A 23,333-nucleotide genomic window follows, 5' to 3' on the forward strand; every position below is an offset into this window, starting at 1 on the left:
AGTTCCGCATGGAAGTGTCCTTGGTCTCCTGCTCTTCCTCATTTACATTAATGATCTTCCAAACGTATCCCAACACCTGAAACCCATTCTCTTTGCTGACGACACGACTTACGTCATCTCCCACCCTAATCTTGCAACCCTCAACACCATTGCCAACGAGGAGCTGCTCAAAATTTTGACTTGGATGACAGCCAATAAACTTACACTTAACACTGACAAAACCTACTACATTATGTTTGGTAGCAGAGAAGGTGTTGCGCAACTTAACATTAAGATCGACAACACTCTAATTGCCAGACATAATGAGGGCAAATTCCTAGGTCTATATCTTGACAACCTAAATTTCAGCACCCATATCCATCACATAACAAGAAAAGTATCCAAGATACGATATTACGTGCTGCAAACTGCCCTTCTCACATTATACCATTCACTCATTTATCCATAACTCACCTATGCTATTTGTGCTTGGGGATCAACTGCAGCAACACATCTAAAGCCAATAATAACCCAACAAAAAGCTGCAGTAAGAATAATCACTAAATCCCATTCCTGGCAACACACACCCCCACTCTTCATAGATCTAAACTTACTCCCTGTTCAGAACATCCACACTTATTACTGTGCAATCTACATCTACAGGATCTTAAATTCCAATATTAACCTTGACCTAAAACGCTTTCTTGATAGTTGTGACACGACCCACAGGCATAACACCAGGCACAAACATCTCTATGACATTCCCCGTGTCCGACTATATCTTTACAAAAATTCAATGTGTGTCAAAGGGCCTAAAGTCTGGAACACCCTACCTGAAAACTCTAGAACTGCAGACACATTCATCACTTTCAAAACTACAGTTAGAAAACATCTTATCTCCCTGATACACCCCGTCAACTAGCTACATGTAAATCACCTGGTGGTTCACACTTACTCACCCATTGACTATAAACACAGAAATACGAATCTTAATCTTAAAATAATGAATCCTAACTAGTCATAAGTTTGCCTATGATACTCCAATATAGACACTGTATTGTGCCAAAACAAAAGCATTCACATTGCTAAACTCATAAACTATAATGTAGTCACTTAGCTTTAATAGCATAATCTGTAATAATTTAAAGTTTAGAATTAATCTAAGTCTGCCCGAAATGCCTAGCCATGCTAGGTGTCCTAGTGGCCCCCTCTGTAATTAGTATTTTAAAACATGTAAACCACACAATATTCAAAATCTGTAAACCCCGCATCGTAATCCTTATAGAGAATAAACTTGATTGATTGATTGATAGCAAAGTGTTCGGCAGAGGTCCTCTTTCTCTTGACTACTAGTAGAGGTGGTCCCAACCTGTTGATTTAGAGGTGGAATGAGTTCATCAGGCAGATAACCTTGTCTGTCCTTGACCAGGGACCACCAGGTTTTGGAGCCTACTCTACCTGTTGCTAGCTTTCTTTTTGTGTCCACCTCCCATTCAGCGATTGCCCACTTTTGAACTTCGCCCATATGCCTACAGGCTTGCCTGTGCAAGTTCCTGTTATAGGTGATAGGATGTCTCATACCTTCGCCATACCTTGTACTTAACGATAGCAGCCTCTCTCCAGCGAAAGTCAAACCATGGCTGATCTGTAGGCTTCGTCACATATTGCAGGTGAGGAATGTGTCAACATCCCCTTGGAGAAGAGCATTCCAATCGGTGGTTGCGAGCTCAGAGCAAAGGGCTGGCCAATTACCTCTTTCCCATAGCTAGGGTGTACGTGTGGACTCCTCACCTCGTTCTGTTGGGATCTTAAGTGTCGTAAAAACAGCCTTGTGGTCAGATGATCCAACGTAGCCGAGGGGTTGACAAGTGACTATGCCTTGTGCCAGATCACTCACTGCTGAGTCAAGTGAGGAGCCAGAGTTGATGGGGTCTGCATGTTGCCACTGACGTCTGTACATTGCACATGCTTGTACAGAGGTACTAGTGTTTATGCATAGCTTGAAGAATATCATTTCAAGATGAGTAGGGATGGCAACATCAGTGTGCTGGGCATGTACACTTTTAGAGAAACACACACAGCAACACCTCCTCCACCTCCTCTCTCTCTCTCTCTCTCTCTCTCTCTCTCTCTCTCTCTCTCTCTCATTCCTCTGTCTCACGTTTGTTACTTTGTCATATAACACCAGCAGGTTTGAGAGACTGGATCTGCCATCTCTAAACCTGTGCTGGATGTTGTCTATAAAACTTTCTCTCCAGGTGTTCCATCGCACTTTTTCTCCTTTACCTTATATGGTATCCATATAAGGTATCCATATACTGGTCTATAGCTTAACATTTCCTCTCTGTCTACTTTCTTATATACTAAAACCACATTCATCATCACTCGAGAATGTAGAATATAGCTTTGGTATATCTGTGTTTAGCATTAGGAATAATATTAGGGGAGAAGTTAAAAATGAGACTGAATGCTATGTGAACAAACTGGCTGATGTTGTAGTGGCCGGGCTTAGACTTGGTTACAAATATATCTGGCAGTCTGGCAGACACACAGATGATGATCAAAGTATGAGGCCAGCCCTATGGTCACTATCTTGAACACTATATGCTTAATTGTCCACTTATGTGACATCTCAGTATATCTTATCAGTGAAAATAAGAAACCAGATATATTATGCAAATTTCCTAAATTTATTTGTAACAGATAAATGAACTGTAGATATAAATCCAAATGTACTCCTGTTAACCCTTTTGGGGTGTAGTTCCTCGGTCTTTTGTGTATCCATATGCTCTTGCGCAACCGTCCACAGGATGGATATGGGGTGCACTATAAACTTCCCACCTTGGAGGCAAAATGTAAACATCGTAACTGCTCCGAATTCATTGACACGCTGTTGACCTTAGCTACTGTTTTCGGCAGTGCAGCTCCCTCTTGTAGTATCCTTGGGGACACCTTGCCAGGTACCAGTGCCTTTGAAGCATCCAGCACACTCAAAAGTTTTTCACCTCCTCCCCTGTTATATACATAATACATGCATACATACATACGTACCTCCTCAACGGAGGCCCTGATTCACACGTGAATGAATTCCTTTTATCACAGGTTCGTTTATCCTGTGAAAAACACTAGCTCATATGTTAAAGCATTTGCTTATCACAGACAACTATTTTCCTTCTGTGCTAAAAATATTGATATGATTATGTGGAAACTCAGATTAGGTTTATGTGATGTATGAAAAAAAAAAATACTAGATTTCTGAGGAAAAAAATAATACGAGGGAATTATTGTATAAGTGGGTTGTTAGAGATAAATCTAGACCCTGAGGAGATTGACAACTAGTCCACTGGTTAGAGAGGAAACTTCTCACGACGTTTCGATCCCTCCTGAACCATTATAAACTCAAGACTGGAAGTGCAAAGTGTTTATGACCTGATCATGGTGCGGAATAGACCGATATCTTTTCTGAGATTTCTTACCTACAATATCGTGGATTATTTGTGAACTGATAAATAAGAACCATAGTGTTGCACATGTATCTTACCCATCAACTTGTCGGTATTGTATACAATTATTACAGTGACATTTGCGAACTGTTCCAGTCTCGGTGTTGAGAGTTTCATTCTTCTGAGATTATTTCCTCGATTTATATCCCGTGTACGAGGCGATAATATTCAGGGTTAAGCCCTGTGCGATGTTAATGACCCGGGGCTCCACTCAAGTCGTATTGAAGCCTGTGGAGAGGCTTCCATGAATGAGCTTTTATCTATGTATGAGGCGTCCCATTCTTACCACTTGCTTATCACTGCTTATTAGTATGTTTGGTTGAAGGAGCATCGACCTCACGTAGATTTTTAATTAAGGATGCAATTTATCTGCACATTAAAGTCTGTAACTGTTAAATTATAAAACATTACTAAAATAGGAAACAGTGTAAACTCTGAGTTAAAGTGCGTATCTCAAACCATATATAATCTCTCAATATATATCTCATAGTGTGTAATCCAAAATGTGTGTATCTATCATTGAATATATACCTATAGATATATCTCATTTTATGTACACTCAGAGGTCAGTATCGCTCAGTATATGCACTGAGAGATATCTCTCGGTGCATATTAAAGTCTATACACACATGCATTGAGAGATACACATTCCTCTCAGTGTATATTCACTGGTATATACAGTCCCCTCAGTGTATAAACACTGTGTTTTTTTGCATGTTATATTCTTCGCCTTAGACACTTGACGATAGCTAAACACTTTATAGAAGCTACAATGGATGTCAGTGAACAAACTATAGAAGGTACAATAGATGTCAGTGAACTTATTATAGGTAATATAGATGTCTGTGACATATTTCAGAAGGTACAATATATATCAGTGAACATATTATAGAAAGTACATTAGATGTCAGTGAACATATTATAGAAGGTAAAATAGATGTCAGTAACATTGGTCAATACTCATTTTCTGGTCAATGATTTTAGGGTAAGTTTGTGGTGCTGATTCCAAATATGTCATCAGTTTTGCTTGAGTACCTCTAGTTTTTGAGAAATTTGGTATCCCATTAAAAAAATGTGAAAAAAATATATTGATTTGGCAGGACTAACTTACAAATCGCATTGAAATTAATTTTTCGTTCTCTGTAAAAGTCAAATCATGTAATACATACTAGCACTTAATTCTGTATAATAACAGATTAACATAGTAAGATAATTAAGATACCACTAATTACTGCATATAAATATATTTGTATGATTTTCTTCGATGTTGATCATCAGCACAGTTTTGTTGAGTGAGCAGTTGGAAGAGATGTATATTGGTTACCATTGTGCAATAAGACGCATTTTAAGCTTCTAACTGAGCTGTCTATAAATAGCTGCCAGTCTCCTGGTTGATATTCAAGTCCCACTCGAAGAAGAAGTCTAGGGATGGTATTGCAGTATACAAGTTAAATAAAAAAAGGCACAATACCGTGACTGGAACGATACACAAATAACCCGCACATAGAAGAGAGAAGCTTACGACGACGTTTCGGTCCGACTTGGGCCGAACTTAGATCCAAGTCGGACCGAAACGTCGTCATAAGCTCCTCTCTTCTATGTGCGGGTTATTTGTGTACAGTATACAAGTTCTTTATCTTGGTTGAAGTACGGAAGGAGTTCCACCTCTCAGAAAGCTGCAGTGCGAATTATTACACAAGCCACTGATAGACAACCCCCCCCCCCACTCTTCAAAGACCTCAGCCTACTCACTATACAAAACATTCACTCGTACTACTGTGTAACCTATATTTAAAGACAATCAATTCTGATATAAATCCCGACCTGAAGCGCTTTCTTGACAACTAGGAACAAAAATCTCTCTGACACTCCCTGTGTCTGGCTAAATCTTTTCAAAAACTCAATATACAAAAAGGACAAAAAATATCAAACCCTCTACCAAAAATCTCCAGAACCAGTGACTCAGTTAGCATTTTTATAACTACAATTAAAAACACCTTATCTCCTTAACTTATCCCAGCCCATCATAAATACATATATAAAACCTATATATGTATATGCTCAATATCACGAACATAGATTAAAACATTATAATCAGTATATACTTACTCTCAGTACTTGTAATCCTCTCAAATATTAAACATTCCATTGTGTCCACCTTTTGTTAATAATCAAAACTGTAATTCCTCTCTGCCAAACTTATTAAAACCAAATAGCATGAACTGATAGAATATTCAGTTCTCTTGTATTCATTGTAAACTCACCTAATGACCATGTGTAAAAAATTGCTGCACTATTATTGCCTTATTAATCTTAAGTTAGTCTTAAGTTTCCCGAAATGCCCTGCATATAAAGGGCCTTTTGGCATGTACACCCAACTGTTATACCCCTTTGTACTAACATGTATCGTGTTGAAATATTATTATTATTATTATTAAGCTGTTATTTTAACTTTTTGTACATAGTTCTTTTCTTTTAGTCTGGATTCTAAAAGTTCAGATGTTTGCTTTGACAGACTGAGGTCAAGTATCAGATCATTTAGTTCTTCTTGTGGAGAACTGCTGGGGTGTTGAAATGCTTACTTCATTTCATCTGCTGTCACCTGTGTTACATCCTAAACCCAAAAATTCTTCAGCATTTGACAACAGAAGGTCAGGCAGAGTTGTAAACACTGGTATGGGAACGTCTTCGCTGCGTGGCACAGGTCTCCTTCCTGACTCCAAATCAGGATATTCCCACTTGACTTTCTTGTATCGACTGAAACTTTTCACATTCACCAGACAGAAATAACGACACCATAAGCACACCGAAGTTTAAACTTTTGCTTTGCCTATTTTTCCACTGTCGTCAGCATGCTACACAGGTTTTGCAAACCATAGACTTGCCTTGTTCTCTAGTCCCTACTCCAAAATAAGCAATATAAGCTTGTTTTACTAAATTTGTGATATTTTTTCTTTGTTTTTGCAAAACGTAATCACCACAAATGTAACAAAATGCACTGGGAATGTTTAAGCAGACTCTTTTGTCTAGATAAAATCATGTTTATCTGGACAAAAATAAGAAAATAAAAGTTACAATAGTGTCACATGACTATTGTTGATACAACTCTTTTCATTTAATAAATAAATCATTTAAAAATAAAATTCTACTCTTTGTTATAACTATCTGTATATACAAATTAACACATACATGTACAGGCGTTATGGCTAAGTTGCCTGTTAACTGAGGGTAGGTATGAAGTATCTCACACACTAGAGCCAGTTTGAAAAACCTACTGACATCTTACGAATTCAGCAACACCATAATACCCTAAGTGCCTTCAAATATCTTTGGCATTCATCAGTGAACATATTATAGAAGGTACGATTGATGTCTGTGAACATATAGAAGGTACAAAAAATAGATGTCAGTGAAAATAGTAGAGAAGGTTCAATAGATGTCAGTTAGCATATTATAGAAGGTACAATAGATGCCAGTTAACATTTTGTAGAAGGTATAATAGATTTCAATTAACATATTATAGAAGGTACAATAGATGCCAGTTAACACTTTATAGAAGGTATAATAAATATTAGTTAACAAATGGAAGGTTCAATAAATGTCAGTTAACTTATAAAAGAAGATACAATAGATGCCAGTTAACATTTTAGAAGGTTGAATAGATGTCAGTAAACATAATATTCCTCTTCTCTTTTATCCTCTTTCGTGTTATTTCCGTGCGTTCTCACCCGAATATTTTGTTCTGTCTCATTTTTTTATTATTTTCTTTATTTCCATATTTTCCTTTTCTCTCATTTTTTTGAAAATTTTCTTTATCGTCTCCCTTATGTTTAATTTCTTTTCTGTCTCTGTCTGTCTCTCTCTCTCTCTCTTTCTCTCTCTCTCGTCTTGTTCCCTTTAGGACCCAGTTACGTTATAAGTTACATTATAAAGTAATATTACAAAGTTACTTTATAAAGGCACTTCATAAAATAACAGTATAAATTTACATTATAAAGTTACATTATAAAGTTACATTATAAAGTAACACTATAAAGTTATATTATAAAGGTACTTTATAAAGTTAGCTTACAAAGTTACTTTATAAAGGTACTTTACAAATTAACAATGCAAAATTACATTATAAAGTTACATTATAAAGTTGCATTATAAAGTTGCATTATAAAGTTGCATTATAAACTTATAAAGGTACATTATAAAGTTGCATTATAAAGTTGCATTATAAACTTATAAAGGTACATTATAAAGTTACATTATAAAATTACTTTATAAATGTACACTAAAAAAGGTTATTTTTTAATTTACATTATAAAGTTCCCTTATAAAGATGCTCATCTTTTGCCTTGTTGCATCTTGCAGTTTCTCAAGGCTCAGCATTGCAGAAAATTTGGGACACTTGTTTAATATGATTGTTCATCTTCTCTTTTTCTTTTTCTTCTTTCTTACTTCTTTCAGTGTTCTCTTATCCTCTTTTTCCTTCCCCATCTTCTCTCCCTTCGCTTCTTTTCTCTCCATCTATTTCTTTTCTTGTGTCTTCTTTAGTTATGCATATTTTTTCCATCTCTTTCCTTTTTCTTCAACGAACCTCTATTATCCAGTCCTCCTCTTCTTCTCGTTCTCCGCCTCATCCTCCACTTCTCTGTTTTTTCCTCCCGCTGCAACGTGGGTCACCACTGTAAAAGCCTCACTCTGCTAGTGTTGTCACCAGCGTGTGGTGAACGACACTCTACAGTGAAGAGTTTGTCCCTTGGGTCTCACCTAGCCAGCTCTAGCACTCCCTGCTCACCCCCACACACACATACACTTACTTTTCCAAAAAAATATTTTGTAGTTTTTTTATTGACAATGATATAAAGATATATATTTTTGCAAGATATCTAACTTAGAAATCTTACTTAAAATAATGTATATATATATATATATATATATATATATATATATATATATATATATAGACAGAGAGAGAGAGAGAGAGAGAGAGAGAGAGAGAGAGAGAGAGAGCAGAATTTAGCTAAAATATATTACCTTATTTTAAGTAAGATTTCTAAGTTAGATATCTTGCAAAGATATCTAAATTTTATATCAATGTCAATGAAAAAATTATCTATGATTCTGTAAAATAATTTTTTGCAAAAGTTTAATTTTTAAGGGAATTTCGCCAATTTGGCAAGTTTGGGTTATTAGGCACGACAGTGACGTTACCGAAAGGGAGACTCTTGCTGCACCAGCACCAAAACTTAGTGCAGCACTGGCCTACAAGCAGTCAAGTTGGGATGGCCCCATCTCTGAAAAGGTGCTTGCCAACATGCTTAAGGATGTAACTTGAGACAGAGAAACTGCCCATCTCCAAGCTGTGAGCGCATATCACTCTGGGAACTTCCTCCAAATACTTCCCATTTTGGCAATGGGAACGCTTCGACCCTAAGCCCCTCCGGATTGCAGTGGCTCTGCACCACTGCAATACGGCGATGTGCAAGCCGAAAAATATGGTCTACATGGTATTAACTGTTACAAAATCAAGGGCTGGCATGCAAGACACAATGAAGTCAACAACATCATAGAGAAGCCTTGCTACAGCTGGATGCCCAGCAAACAACCATGATGGGATCATTATCTGTCCTTGGAAGAATGGCAAACTCTTAGCATGGAACTATACCTGCGTGTGGACCCCAGCTGACGCCTACATCTATCACAGTGTCGGGCGACAGGTAGGTGTACAAGATCGGCAAGTACAGAGACATAAGCCAACAGTATCAATTTGTCCTAGTGAAAATTTCACACGTTTCCTCAAGGAACTGGATTCCAGACTCATCGACACCACCCGGGACGCGAGGGTAGCCATTTTCATGTTCCAGCATCTCAGCATGGTCATCCAGAGGGAAAATGCTTGCTGCATACTTGGCTCCCGTCCGTTTTCGGAGGAGCTGGAGGAGATTCATAATCTTCGATATATTGTACTAATGTATCATGTTTGTGTTATATATTTGTCAATGTATTTTCTCTATAAATAAAGTTTACATAGAATATAGAATATAGGGGTGGTAGGAGAAGAAATTAATCAAACAGCTCTGAGAACCTTGAGTTTTCCCTGAAGTACGTTTATTCTCTTCTCTGAGGATGAGATTCCCCAGTCCGGTTCTAGATGTGGTACATGCTTATATATATATATATATATATATATATATATATATATATATATATATATATATATATATATATATATATATATATATATATAACACATCGGCTGTTTCCCAGCAAGGCAGGGTGAACTGGAAAAAGAGAAACACTTTCTTTGTCATTCACTCCATCACTGATTTGCTTCAGTGCAAAAACTGCAACATACCTATACCCTCATTCAGAGTGCAGGCACTGTACTTCCCACCTCTAAGACTCAAGTCCAGCTAACCGCTTTTGCTCAATCCCTTCATATATGTTATTTTGATCACACTCTTGACAGCATGTCAAGTCATAAAAACCATTTGCTTTAACTCGTTCCTATCTAACATGCTTACCACACTTGCTGGAAGTCCAAGCCCCTCACACATAAAACCTTCTTTACCCTTTCCCACAACCTTTCCTAGGACGACCTCTACCCTGCCTTCCAGGTCATTCTATTTCATTCCATCCTTTCTGAATATTCAAACCATCTCAACAACCCCTCCTCAGCTATAGATTCTCTGCATAATATTCACACCACACATTGTCTTTAGATACATCTCCACTGCCTCCAGCCTTCTCCTTGTTGCAACATTTACCACCCATGCTTCACGCCCATATAAAAGCATTGGTACCACTATGTTCTCATACATTCCCCTCTTTACTTCCATTGATAATGTTCTTTGTCTCAACAGCCTCTTCACTGCAACACTTCCCTTTATCCCCTCATCAATTCTATAATTCATTTCATCTTTCATAGAGCCACCTGTTGACAGTTCCACTTTCAGATATCTGAACACATTCCCGTCCTCTTTACTCCCTCCCTCCAATCTGGTATCCAGTCTTTCATTAACTATATTGTCATCCTCATCACCTTACTCTTTTCTATATTCACTTTCAATTTCCTTCTTTTACCTAACCTCCTAAACTCGTCCACCAGCTATGCAACTTCTCTTCAGAATCTCCCAACCACACAGTGTCATCAGCAAAAAGGCAACTGCGACAACCCCTACTCTGTGTTAGATTCTTTATCTTTTAATTCCACACCTCTTGTAAACACCCGATTATTCACTTCTCTATAAATATATTGAACAGCCATGGTGACATCACGCATCGCTGTTTAAGGCCTACTTTTACAGGGAAAATGCTTTGATATATCCTACATTCTCTAACCTGAGCCTCAATATCCTCGTTAAAACTCTTAACTGCTTTCAGTAACCTATTCCATACACTTGCAACATATGTCACACTGCCCTCTATCCACCCTATCATATTCCTTTTCCAGATCCATAAATGCAATGAAAACCTCTGTACCCTTATCTATATGCTTTTATACTTCACTTGGTCTACACATTCCCTACCCTTCCTAAAGCCTCCCTGTTCATCTGCAGTCCTGCACTCCATCTGACTCTTAAGTATCTCAATGTAAGAGAAATGAGCCCATATAAATGGGCTCATTTCCAATATTCGACGACCGTGTGTAAGTGGTCGTACCCGGTAAAGGGTGTCAAATTTTGAATTTTGCAAATTTGCAATTGTTAATAAAACACCAAATAAGTATTTTTCTAATTTATTATACAAATATTATTATTATAATCAAGGGGGAAGCGCTAAACCCGGAGGATTATACAGCGCCTGGGGGGGGGATGTGGAAGGCATTCAGGCTTAATTCGGGGAACTGGAGCACAGATCCAATTCCCTAAATCAAGAGCCCCTCACCAACATCAAGGAACCTTCCGTGAGGGGATTATACAAATAGACAATATCAAAAACATAAATCAAACTTGTTTCCAAACATTTTGTAAGTATAAAAAAATATAAAAAAAATGAACCAAAGAACAAAATGCAAAGGGATAAAACTTTCTAGTCTCATATTCCTGAATTTCCTGAGAAAGAACAATCATTCTGGATCACTAAGTGCTACAATGAAAGGCTATGAAGCAATTTCTTTCCTTCTTGATGTATAGATTGATTTTACATATGACATGCAATGCTTGCATGAAAATATCTTGGCATTCAGTGGGCTAATTTAGGCTATTAGAATGGCCTATCTTCCTCCTCATCACATGACACCTGTTCATCCGGTGGCAAGTATTCATCACCACTGTCAAGCAATTCCAGGTCAGCTGGATCTGTATCTTATTCACTTTCCTCCAAAATGCAGACATATTTGGACTTTTCTTTGGAGGGCTCACCATAAAATAATTTCTCATTGATCTGGAAGGACAATAAAAATGTTCTGTACACACTCAGACCACTACAGAATTAATGTATGCATTAGAATTTTTTTTTTAGAAATATTTATTTACTGAAATTGCTAATTGGGCCTTGACGGGCAAGACCGTGTGTGCTCTATCTTTTTTCGTTGCACTTTTTTCAGTTGCATGGTACACTCATATTATGCTTCGCACAGATTTTACATATATATCAAAATATGGCTAAATTATTCATTTACACACTAGACACAAAAAATTAGTAGTTACTGACATTGCAGAGGGTAAAATCCAAGAGCATATGAATGTCACTCCATGAAAAAAAACGGCTCTCGGTGACGCCAAGCTAGAAGTCTTTACATTTTGGTCACTCAACCAATGGCAAACGAGCAGACGCCATTACCACTTAGCTGGAGTGACTCACAGAAGGCATGTGATTGGTCAGAAAATAGAAAACAGGAACCCAGACGCACGGAGGGAGTAGGAAGACGTGCAAAAGACATGCATTGAAGACTTGAGTACACTCGGTCTTGCCCATTCCATACACCTTACCAGGTGTTTTAAACATGCTTATTTCCTTATAATTTTTACATTATATATAAACACTATATATTGCTTATATACAAAGGTACTATGTATGCTTTTTGCTAATCCCTAAATACCTTCCCCTCTTTCATACATTTATTAAATGTTAACACCAACCATTCCAAAACCATATCCCCACCTGTTTTTAACATTTCTGTCTTGATCCCATCAATCCCAGCAGCTTTACCCCCTTTCATTATACCCACTGCCTCATGCATCTCACGCTCACATCTGGCTGTTCCTCACTTGTACAAGACGTTTACCTCCCTGGCCAGTGCACGAAATCACAACTTTCCTATCTTCATCAGCATGTAATAGTTCCTCAAAATATTCCCTTAATCTTCCCGATACCTCCAACTCTCTATCTAATAACTCCTCTCTCATATTTTAAACTGTCAAGTCCATTCGTTCCCTAAGCTTTCTCAGCTTATTAATATTGCTCCAAAAGTTTTTCTTATTTTCAGCAAAATTTATTGACAGCATTTCACCCACTCTCTCATTTGCTCTCCTTTTGCATTCCTTCATCACTCTATTGACCTCTTCATATACCTCTCCATATACTTCATATATCTCTCCATATACTTCCCCATCTTTATATCACTTCTGCCTTGTAAAAATCTCTCACATGTTAACTTTGTAAAAATCTCTCACATGTTAACTTTCTCTCTCACTATCTTGACTTTATCATTCCACCAATCGCTTCTCTTCCCTACTACACCCATCCTGTTACAGTACCACAGTGTTACATTGGCACAGTGTTACAGTACCACAGTGTTACATTGGCACAGTGTTACAGTACCACAGTGTTACATTGAAAAAGTGTTACAGTACCACAGTGTTACATTGCCACAGTGTTACAGTACCACAGTGTTACAGTACCACAGTGTTACATTGCCACAGTGTTACAGTACCACAGTGTTACAGTACCGATGTTACAGTACCACAAACTTCTGCTGAGCACTAACACTACATTCTTAATCTACCTTGTACTTCTGCCTCATTGCCTATACTCCCACTCGCCCATCTTTCTTCCAGTACTTGTTTATATCTTACCCTGACTGCCTCCTCCTTTAATTTATAAACTTCAACTTCTCTCTTACTTCCAGATACCATTCTTCGTGTACATCATCCTTGTACATCTTTTACTCTTACTGTAGCTACAACTATAAAAAAGATAAAATATATTTGTTGTCCCTCTATAACTATGCACTTCCTGAAGTCTACCCCATCAACATATCATCCACCAATACATAGTCCAGCAAACTACTGTCATTTACACCCTCTATCATATCTTGTATACATATTTATCATATTTTTCTTAAAATATGTATTACCTATTACCAAACCAACCTCTTTCTATACAAAGCTCAATCCAACACCCCCGTTACCATTTACCGCTGGCACCCCAAACTTACCTATCACGCCCTTTATAACCGTTTCTCCTGCTTTTGCATTGAATTCCCTACCATATTTACTCTCTCACTTGGTTCAAAACTTCCTAAACACTCACTTAACATCTCCCAAAATCTCTCTCCCTCTCTCTCCTCTACACTCCTCTCTTCTCCAGGTGCATACAAACTTATTATAACCCACTTTTCGAATCCAACCCTTCCATATTATCCTTGAATTTATACATTTATATTCCATCTTCTCCTGCCATCACTGATCCTTCAACGTTATTGCTACCCCTTCCTTAGCTCTAACTTTCTCAATTACTACTTTTAACTTTGTTTTGCTTAGAGCTAGGACATCCAACTTCTTTTCGTCGACAACATTGGTAATCATCTTTTTCTTATTATCTGTACTACATCCACGCACATTCAAATATCCCAGCTTTGTAACATTTTTTATTTTTTTTTTAATAATTTATACAGGAGAAGGGGTTACTAGGCCAATGTTTCTGGCATTTTAGTTGCCTCTTAAGACACACGTGGCTTACGGAGAAAAGATTCTTTTCCATTTCCTCATGGAGATGAAAGGAAATAGATAAGAACAAGAGTTATTAAGAAAATAGAAAATATAGATTGGTTTGTGTACATATACGTGTACATATATATGTACTGTGACCTAAGTGTAAGCAGAAGTAGCCAGATGTTTCTGTTTTCTTGCGTGTTTATAAGACGGAAAGAAAAAACACCAACAGTCCTACGATTGTGCAAAACAATTGCAAATTTCCATTTCACACTTTCACATTGGCAGTACGGTAGTACCTCTGTGGGTGGTTATTGTGTACCACCATACTACATGTAAATTATATATGTAAATATATAAATGAATAAACTTACTTCAGGGAAAACTCAAGGTCCTCCCTAGAGCTGTTTGAATATTGTCTTCTCCTACCACCCCCTATATTCATTGTAGACAAAAATACAATAGGGAGTAGAACAACATAGATAACATCTCAGAGCCACATCTCTAATACTTCGTCCAGCTCCTCGGCAGTGGGCCGCGTGCCCAGAATGCTGCAGGCATTTCCCCTCTGGATCGCAACACTTAGTCTCTGAAAGAGGAAGCTGGCCGCCCTGTGATCCATGGTTTCTATGATGAGTTTTTCACCCAGCTCTCTGAGGAACTTAGGAGCGCACTTGCCCCACGCTCCAAGGGTCTCCGACCATATTGGGATGAAGTTATAGCAAAAGAAAAGGCCTTCATATTTGCGGGTCTTCTGGGTCTCCCTGAAGCTGGCTGCTCCACCGCCTTCAGCTTGGAATATGGCAAATAGGTGTCTGCCAATGTGGCGGCACAGGTGTAGTCCCAGGCAATTTGCTTTCTATCCTGTTTCGTGGTTTCATTGCTTTATAGACTGTTTGTGGAGGCGGGTATTCAAACAAGAGGAGGCTGAAATTAATCCTTGAGCATACATCTGCCAGGAGTGTCCTCGCAACATGAAACAAACCTAGTTTGCTAGGCTCATGTTGTTTCTAAGATCGATGCTCAGATGGTAAGGTGACGTGTAAGTTGTGTGGCCTCTTGAGGCGGGACACCGTGTCGTGGGGTCAAATCCTGGGCTGCTGCAGTTTGGTAAATGATTCAGTACTACTTAAATAGCAACGCTCATCTTGCCATATACGACAAGTGAAAATTTGTGTATGCAATAATTTCGCCAAAATCATTCTGAACCTAACGAAAAAAAAATATATTTCACTGTGTTTGTTTAGTATTAAATTATTGTAAACAAATCTAAAATATATTTAGTTGGGTTAGGCTAAAATAAATTGCGCTTTTTATAATAAGGTTAGGTAAGTTTTCTAAGTTCCTTTTGGTGCAAAATTATAAATTTTTACATCAACATTAATGAAAAAAATATATCTTTAAAAGTATACGAGAAAATTTTAGAAAGGACTTAAATTTAAATGAGTTCTTGGTAATTGACCAGTTTTACATATTCGCCACGACACACACACACACACACAATATATATATATATTATATATATATATATATATAGATATATATATATATATATATATATATATATATATATATGTATATATATATATATATATATATATATATATATATATATATATATATATATATATATATATTATGCATAAAATATGTGTGTGTACTTAACTATTTGTGGTTGCAGGGGTTGAGCCGCAGCTCTTGGTCCCGCCTCTTTGCTGGTCGCTACTAGCTCCATAAACTTTATCGTATCTCTTCTTAAAGTTATGTATGAATCCTGCCTCCACTACATCACTCTGGCAACTCTATGAATGAAGAAATACTTCCTAACATCCCTGTGACTCATCTGAGTATTCAGCTTACAGTTGTGACCCCTTGTTGCTGTGTCCCATGTCTGAAACATCTTGTCCTTATCAACTTCTCAGTTCTTCTCAGTATTTTACATGTCGTTATCATGTCCTCCCTGTCCCTCGTATCCTCCAGTGTTGTCAGGTCGATTTCCCTTAACCTCTCCTCGTAGGACATACCCCTTAACTCTGGGACTAGTCTTGTTGCAAACCTTCGCACTCTCTAATTTCTTGTCGTCCTTGACCAGGTGTGGGTTCAATACTGGTGCTGCTTACTCCAATATAAGCCTGACGTACACGCCAGGTGTCCATATGCTGCAGCAGTTATTTGGTTGATGTACGCCTCATGAGATGTGATCGGTATTATATTCGCCCCAAGATCCTCTTCCTTGAGTGAGGTTTGTAGTCTTTGACCCCCTAGCCTGTGGTCTGTCTGTCTTTGACCTTTCCCAATCTTCATAACTTTTCACTTGGTGGGGTTAAACTCCAGGAACCAGTTCCTGGACCAGGATTGCAGCCTGTCCAGATCCCTTTGTAGTCCTGCCTGATCCTCATTCATTTTAATTCTTCGCATTAACTTCACATCGTCTGCAAACAGGGACACCTCTAAATCTATCTCTTCTGTCATTTCATTCACATATGCAAGAAACAGCACCGACCCTAGGACTGACCCCTGTGGAACCCCGCTCGTCACAGGCGCCCACTCTGACACCTCGTCACGTACCATGACTCGTAGTTGCCTTCCTGTCACGTATTCTCTAATTCATCACAGTGCCTTTCCGGTTATATGTACCTGCTGCTATAGCTTTTGCACTAATCTCTTGTGTAGAACTGCGTCGAAAACCAAGTCCAAGAAAATGCAATCTGCATACCCTTCCTCTCTCTCTCTCGTCTTACTTTTGCCACCTTGTCGCAGAACTCTAGTAGGTTTGTGACACAAGAATTCCCTTCCCTGAAAACGTGCTTGTTATGTGTATAAGCTCATTACTTTCTAGGCGCTCCACTACTCTTCTGATAATCTTCCTCGCAATTCTGCATACTGTACATGTGAGTGACACTTGTGTGTAGTTTAATACTGTCTGTATGCCTCCTTTCTTAAAAACTTGGATTTAATTTGCTGTCTTCTACATCTCAGGTAGTTGCCCTCTTTCGATAGATGTGTTGAAGATTGTTAGTGGCACACACAGCGCCTCTGCTCTCTCTTGGGACCCACGGAGAGATTTTGTCCGGTCCCACCGCCTTTGAGGTATATAGTTCACTTAGCAGCCTCTTTACCTCCTCGGTTGTGTGTGTTGCGTCCAGCACTTGTTGGTGTAACCCAACATTCCAGCTTGCTGGAGTCCTTTCTGTCTTCAGCAAAAATACCTCCAAAAGTCTCGTCTTAAGCTCTTTACATACTTCTCGACTGTTTCTTGTGATTTCCCCCCCTCCTTACTTCCTCAGCCTGATTACCTGGTCCTTGACTGTTGTTTTCCTCCTGATGTGGCTGTAAAACAACCTCGGGCCAGATTTGGCTTTCGTTACTATGCCACTCTCGTATTACCGTTGGGCCTCCCATCTTATCTGTGCGTATTCGTTTCTGGCTCTACGATAGACAGGTGAGCCTACGCGGCGCGCGGAGTAAGAAAATAAATAGAAAAATATTGAAAATGAGTTTTGTTTACAGAAAAACAGTTTAAGAATCTGGCAACATTTTGGTGAAAAACCCATTGTAATACGTTGTTTTTACAGAAAATTATAGCTATTTGAACATTTCTTGTGATGACGCTCCACGTAAATATATGCATGAACGTGAGGTGAATTTATTTAACTTTTTTTGTCTATTTTTCTTTCTAATGCACTAAATTTACTAGTGAACATCATTACAGTGTAGGAGGAGGTATATCATAGTAGGAGGAGTCAAGAGGAGAGGCAGGGAAAGAATTTGCTTCGTCAGCGTTCTGGCCATCGGCCACAAAATGTTTTTTACCTATGGTATTATCAGTAATAAACCTTATCTGCCTATACCAGTTATTCAGAAATGATAGCAGACATAAGATAAATAAAAGTATAAAAAAGAGGGCCAAAATAATATTGTTTGTCATATTAATCTCCCTGTTTCCCTCTGCCCACTATACTTTTTACATTCTCAGGCGAACTTAGTTTTGGCCTCTCTCTACTCCTCTGGGCGAACCAATGCTCATTCTGGTCTTCCCATTATTTTTGTTAGTTACCAGTTCTCAAAGGCACTTGTAGTTAGACACTTAGCCTCTTGTGTGTGTGTGTGTGTGTGTGTGTGTGTGTGTGTGTGTGTGTGTGTGTGTGTGTGTGATGAGGAAAAACCAGACCTTCACACTTCCAGCATCATGTTTACATTTCATTACGGAGAGGAGAGAAGCGAAAAGAGAGAGAAGAGAGAAGAGAAAAGAAGAAAATAAAGGAGAAGAGGAGAGGAGAGGAGGTTAGTGTAGAGAAGGGGAGAAGACCTCACAGCAGAAGATGAAAAAAAAAAGACTGAGGAGAGAGAGAGAGAGTGAGAGAGGCCACGTCGAAAACAACCTAGAGACACAGACGATACAAGAGGAAGTTAAAACAAAACAAGACAAAACCTAAAGAAAATTAAAAAAATAACTAACACGAATTGTGTGTGTGTGTGTGTGTGTGTGTGTGTGTGTGTGTGTGTACTCGCCTAATTGTACTCAACTAATTGTGGTTGCAGGGGTCGAGACAGCTCCTGGCCCCGCCTCTTCACTGATCGCTACTAGGTCCTCTCTCTCTCTCTCTGCTTCCAGAGCTTTGTCATACCTCGTCTTAAAGCTGTGTATGGTTCCTACCTCCACTACATCACTTGTTAGGCTATTCCACTTCCTGACGACTCTATGACTGAAGAAATACTTCCTAACATCCCTATGACTCGTCTGAGTCTTCAGCTTCCAATTGTGACCCCTTGTTTGTGTGTCCCCCTCTCTGAAACAACCTGTCTCTGTCTATCTTATCTATTCCACGCAGTATTTTGTATGTCGTTATCATGTCTCCCCTGACCCTTCTGTCCTCCAATGTCGTCAGTCCGATTTCCCTCAACCTTTTTTCGTAGGACATACCCCTGAGCTCCGGAACTAGCCTTGTTGCAAACCTTTGCACTTTCTCTAATTTCTTAACGTGTTTGCCTAGGTATGGGCCTGATGCACACAGTGTACAGTGTCTTGGACGATTCCTTGCTAAGGTATCGGAACGCTATTCTCAGGTTTGCCAGGCTCCCGTATGCTGCAGCAGTTATCTGGTTGATGTGTGACTCCGGAGACATGCTCGGTGTTATGGTCACCCCAAGATCTTTCTCCTTGAGCGAGGTTTGCAGTCCTTGGCCACCTAGTCTATACTCTGTCTGCTGTCTTCTTTGCTCTTCTCCGATCTTCATGACTTTGCACTTGGCAGTGTAGAATTCAAGAAGCCAGTTGCTGGACCACGTGTCCAGCCTGTCCAGGTCTCTTTTAAGTCCTGCCTGGTCCTCATCTAATTTAATTCTCCTCATTAACTTCACATCATCTGCGAACTGGGACACCTCTGAGTCTATCCCTTCCATCATGTCATTCACATATACCAGAAATAGCACTGGTCCTAGGACCGACCCCTGTGGGACCCCGCTCGTCACAGTTGCCCACTGTGATACCTCATCCCGTGTGTGTGTGTGTGTGTGTGTGTGTGTGTGTGTGTGTGTGTGTGTGTGTGTGTGTGTGTGTGTGTGTGTGTGTGGTGCGTGTGTGGTGCGTGTGCGTGCGTGTGCGTGCGTGTGTGTGTGTGTGTGTGTGTGTGTGTGTGTGTGTGTGTACTCACCTATTTGTACTCACCTATTTGTGGTTGCAGGGGTCGAGTCCTAGCTCCTGGCCCCGCCTCATCACCGGTTGCTGTGTGTGTGTGTGTGTGTGTGTGTGTGTGTGTGTGTGTGTGTGTGTGTGTGCGCGCGCGCGCGCGCGTGCGTGTGTGTGTGTGTGTACTCACCTAGTTGTACTCACCTAGTTGAGGTTGCAGGGGTCGAGTCCAAGCTCCTGGCCCCGCCTCTTCACTGGTCGCTACTAGGTCACTCTCCCTGAACCATGAGCTTTATCGTACCTCTGCTTAAAGCTATGTATGGATCCTGACTCCACTAAATCGCTTCCCAAACTATTCCACTTCCTGACTACTCTGTGGCTGAAGAAATACTTCCTAACATCCCTTTGATTCATCTGTGTCTTCAACTTCCAACTGTGTCCCCTTGTTACTGTGTCCAGTCTCTGGAACATCCTGTCTTTGTCCACCTTGTCAATTCCTCTCAGTATTTTGTAAGTCGTTATCATGTCCCCCCTATCTCTCCTGTCCTCCAGTGTCGTCAGGTTGATTTCCCTTAACCTCTCCTCATAGGACATACCTCTTAGCTCTGGGACTAGTCTTGTTGCAAACCTTTGCACTTTCTCTAGTTTCTTTACATGCTTGGCTAGGTGTGGGTTCCAAACTGGTGCCGCATACTCCAATATGGGCCTAACGTACACGGTGTATAGGGTCCTGAACGATTCCTTATTAAGATGTCGGAATGCTGTTCTGAGGTTTGCCAGGCGCCCATATGCTGCAGCAGTTATTTGGTTGATGTGCGCTTCAGGAGATGTGCCTGGTGTTATACTCACCCCAAGATCTTTTTCCTTGAGTGATGTTTGTAGTCTCTGACCCCCTAGACTGTACTCCGTCTGCGGTCTTCTTTGCCCTTCCCCAATCCTCATGACTTTCCACTTTGTGGGATTGAACTCCAGGAGCCAGTTGCTGGACCAGGTCTGCAGCCTGTCCAGATCCCTTTGTATTTCTGCCTGGTCTTCGATCGAATGAACTCTTCTCATCAACTTCACGTCATCTGCAAACAGTGACACCTCGGAGTTTATTCCTTCCGTCATGTCGTTCACAAATACCAGAAACAGCACTGGTCCTAGGACTGACCCCTGTGGGACCCCACTGGTCACAGGTGCCCACTCTGACACCTCGCCTCGTACCATTACTCTCTGCTGTCTTCCTGACAAGTATTCCCTGATCCATTGCAGTGCCTTCCCTGTTATTCCTGCTTGGTCCTCCAGTTTTTGCACTAATCTCTTGTGTGGTACTGTGTCAAACGCCTTCTTGCAGTCTAAGAAAATGCAATCCACCCACCCCTCTCTCTCTTGTCTTACTGCTGTCACCATGTCATAGAACTCCAGTAGGTTTGTGACACAGGATTTCCCGTCTCTGAAACCATGTTGTCTGCTGGTGATGAGATCATTCCTTTCTAGATGTTCCACCATTCTTCTCCTGACAATCTTTTCCATGATTTTGCATGCTATACATGTCAGTGACACTGGTCTGTAGTTTAGTGCTTCATGTCTGTCTCCTTTTTAAAAGATTGGTACCACATTTGCTGTCTTCCATGCCTCAGGTAATCTCCCTGTTTCGATAGATGTATTGAATATTGTTGTTAGGGGTACACATAGCGCCTCTGCTCCCTCTCTCAGGACCCATGGAGAGATGTTATCTGGCCCCATTGCCTTTGAGATATCTAGCTCACTCAGAAGCCTCTTCACTTCTTCCTCGGTTGTGTGTACTGTGTCCAGCACATGGTGGTGTACCCCACCTCTCCGTCTTTCTGGAGCCCCTTCTGTCTTCTCTGTGAACACTTCTTTGAATCTCTTGTTGAGTTCCTCACATACTTCACTGTCATTTCTTGTTGTCTCTCCTCCTTCCTTCCTTAGCCTGATTACCTGATCTTTGACGGTTGTTTTCTTCCTGATGTGGCTGTATAACAGCTTCGGGTCAGATTTGGCTTTTACTGCTATGTCGTTTTCATATTGACGTTGGGCCTCCCTTATCTGTGCATATTCGTTTCTGGCTCTACGACTGCTCTCCTTATTCTCCTGGGTCCTTTGCCTTCTATATTTCTTCCATTCCCTAGCACACTTGGTTTTTGCCTCCTTGCATCTTTGAGTGAACCATGGGCTCATCCTGGCTTTTTCATTATTCCTGTTACCCTTGGGTACAAACCTCTCCTCAGCCTCCTTGCACATTGTGGCTACATATTCCATCATCTCATTAACTGGTTTCCCTGCCAGTTCTCTGTCCCACTGAACCTCATTCAGGAAGTTCCTCATTCCTGTGTAGTCCCCTTTCCTGTAGTTTGGTTTCATTCGTCCTGGCCTTCCTGCTTCCCCCTCCACTTGTAGCTCTACTGTGTATTCGAAGCTCAAAACCACATGATCGCTGGCCCCAAGGGGTCTTTCATATGTGATGTCCTCAATATCTGCACTACTCAAGGTGAATACTAAGTCCAGTCTTGCTGGTTCATCCTCTCCTCTCTCTCTTGTAGTGTCCCTTACGTGTTGGTACATGAAGTTTTCCAGTACCACCTCCATCATCTTAGCCCTCCATGTATCTTGGCCCCCATGTGGCTCCAAGTTCTCCCATTCGATCTCCTTGTGGTTAAAGTCGCCCATGATCAGGAGCTTTGCCCTACATGTATGAGCTCTTCTGGCCACTGCAGCCAGTGTGTCAACCATCGCTCTATTGCTCTCGTCATACTCTTGCCTTGGCCTCCTGCTGTTCTGTGGTGGGTTATACATCACTGCAATTATCACCTTGGGACCTCCAGAGTGAAGCGTTCCCGCTATGCAATCACTTTCTTCTCCGCTGTCTCCTCTCTCCAGCTCATCAAAATTCCATCGGTGTTTGATCAGCAATGCCACTCCTTCCCCCCCCCCCCTGTTCCTTCTGTCTTTCCTCAGGATCTGGTATCCCGTTGGGAAGATGGCATCTGTTATCATACCTGTAAGTTTGGTTTCTGTGATTGTTATGATGTCTTGTGATGCCTCTTTGACTCTTTCGTGCCACTCCTCCCACTTGTTTGTTATTCCATCAGCGTTTGTGTACCATACCTTCAGTTTCCTTTCCAACACTGTGGTTTGGGGAGCCTGTGGGGGTGGGAGACCTGGTAGCATACTGTGGGATTCTATGGTTGGGGGTTGGGTGGAAGCTGTGGGTATGGATTGTATTGTGTGTTGGGATGGTGTGATAGGTTGTGGGGTTCTGAGGATAGTTGTGTGTGTGCTTGCTCTTGCTGCTCTGTTCTGCTCTGACTGACCTCTGCTGGTTCCATCCTTGTCTCCTTTCCTAGCTCC

The 23,333-nt window shown here is 40.3% G+C and overlaps 1 long non-coding RNA gene across 1 annotated transcript in view; it reads left to right on the forward strand.

Annotated features, from left to right (window-relative positions):
* LOC138853342 (uncharacterized) overlaps positions 1 to 23,333 on the forward strand; it is a 415,781-nt gene that overhangs the window by 155,102 nt on the left and 237,346 nt on the right. The gene's annotated exons all lie outside the window — the stretch shown is intronic.

The sequence above is a fragment of the Cherax quadricarinatus genome, chromosome 2, assembly GCF_038502225.1.
Source record: "Cherax quadricarinatus isolate ZL_2023a chromosome 2, ASM3850222v1, whole genome shotgun sequence".
Lineage (NCBI taxonomy): Eukaryota > Metazoa > Arthropoda > Malacostraca > Decapoda > Parastacidae > Cherax > Cherax quadricarinatus.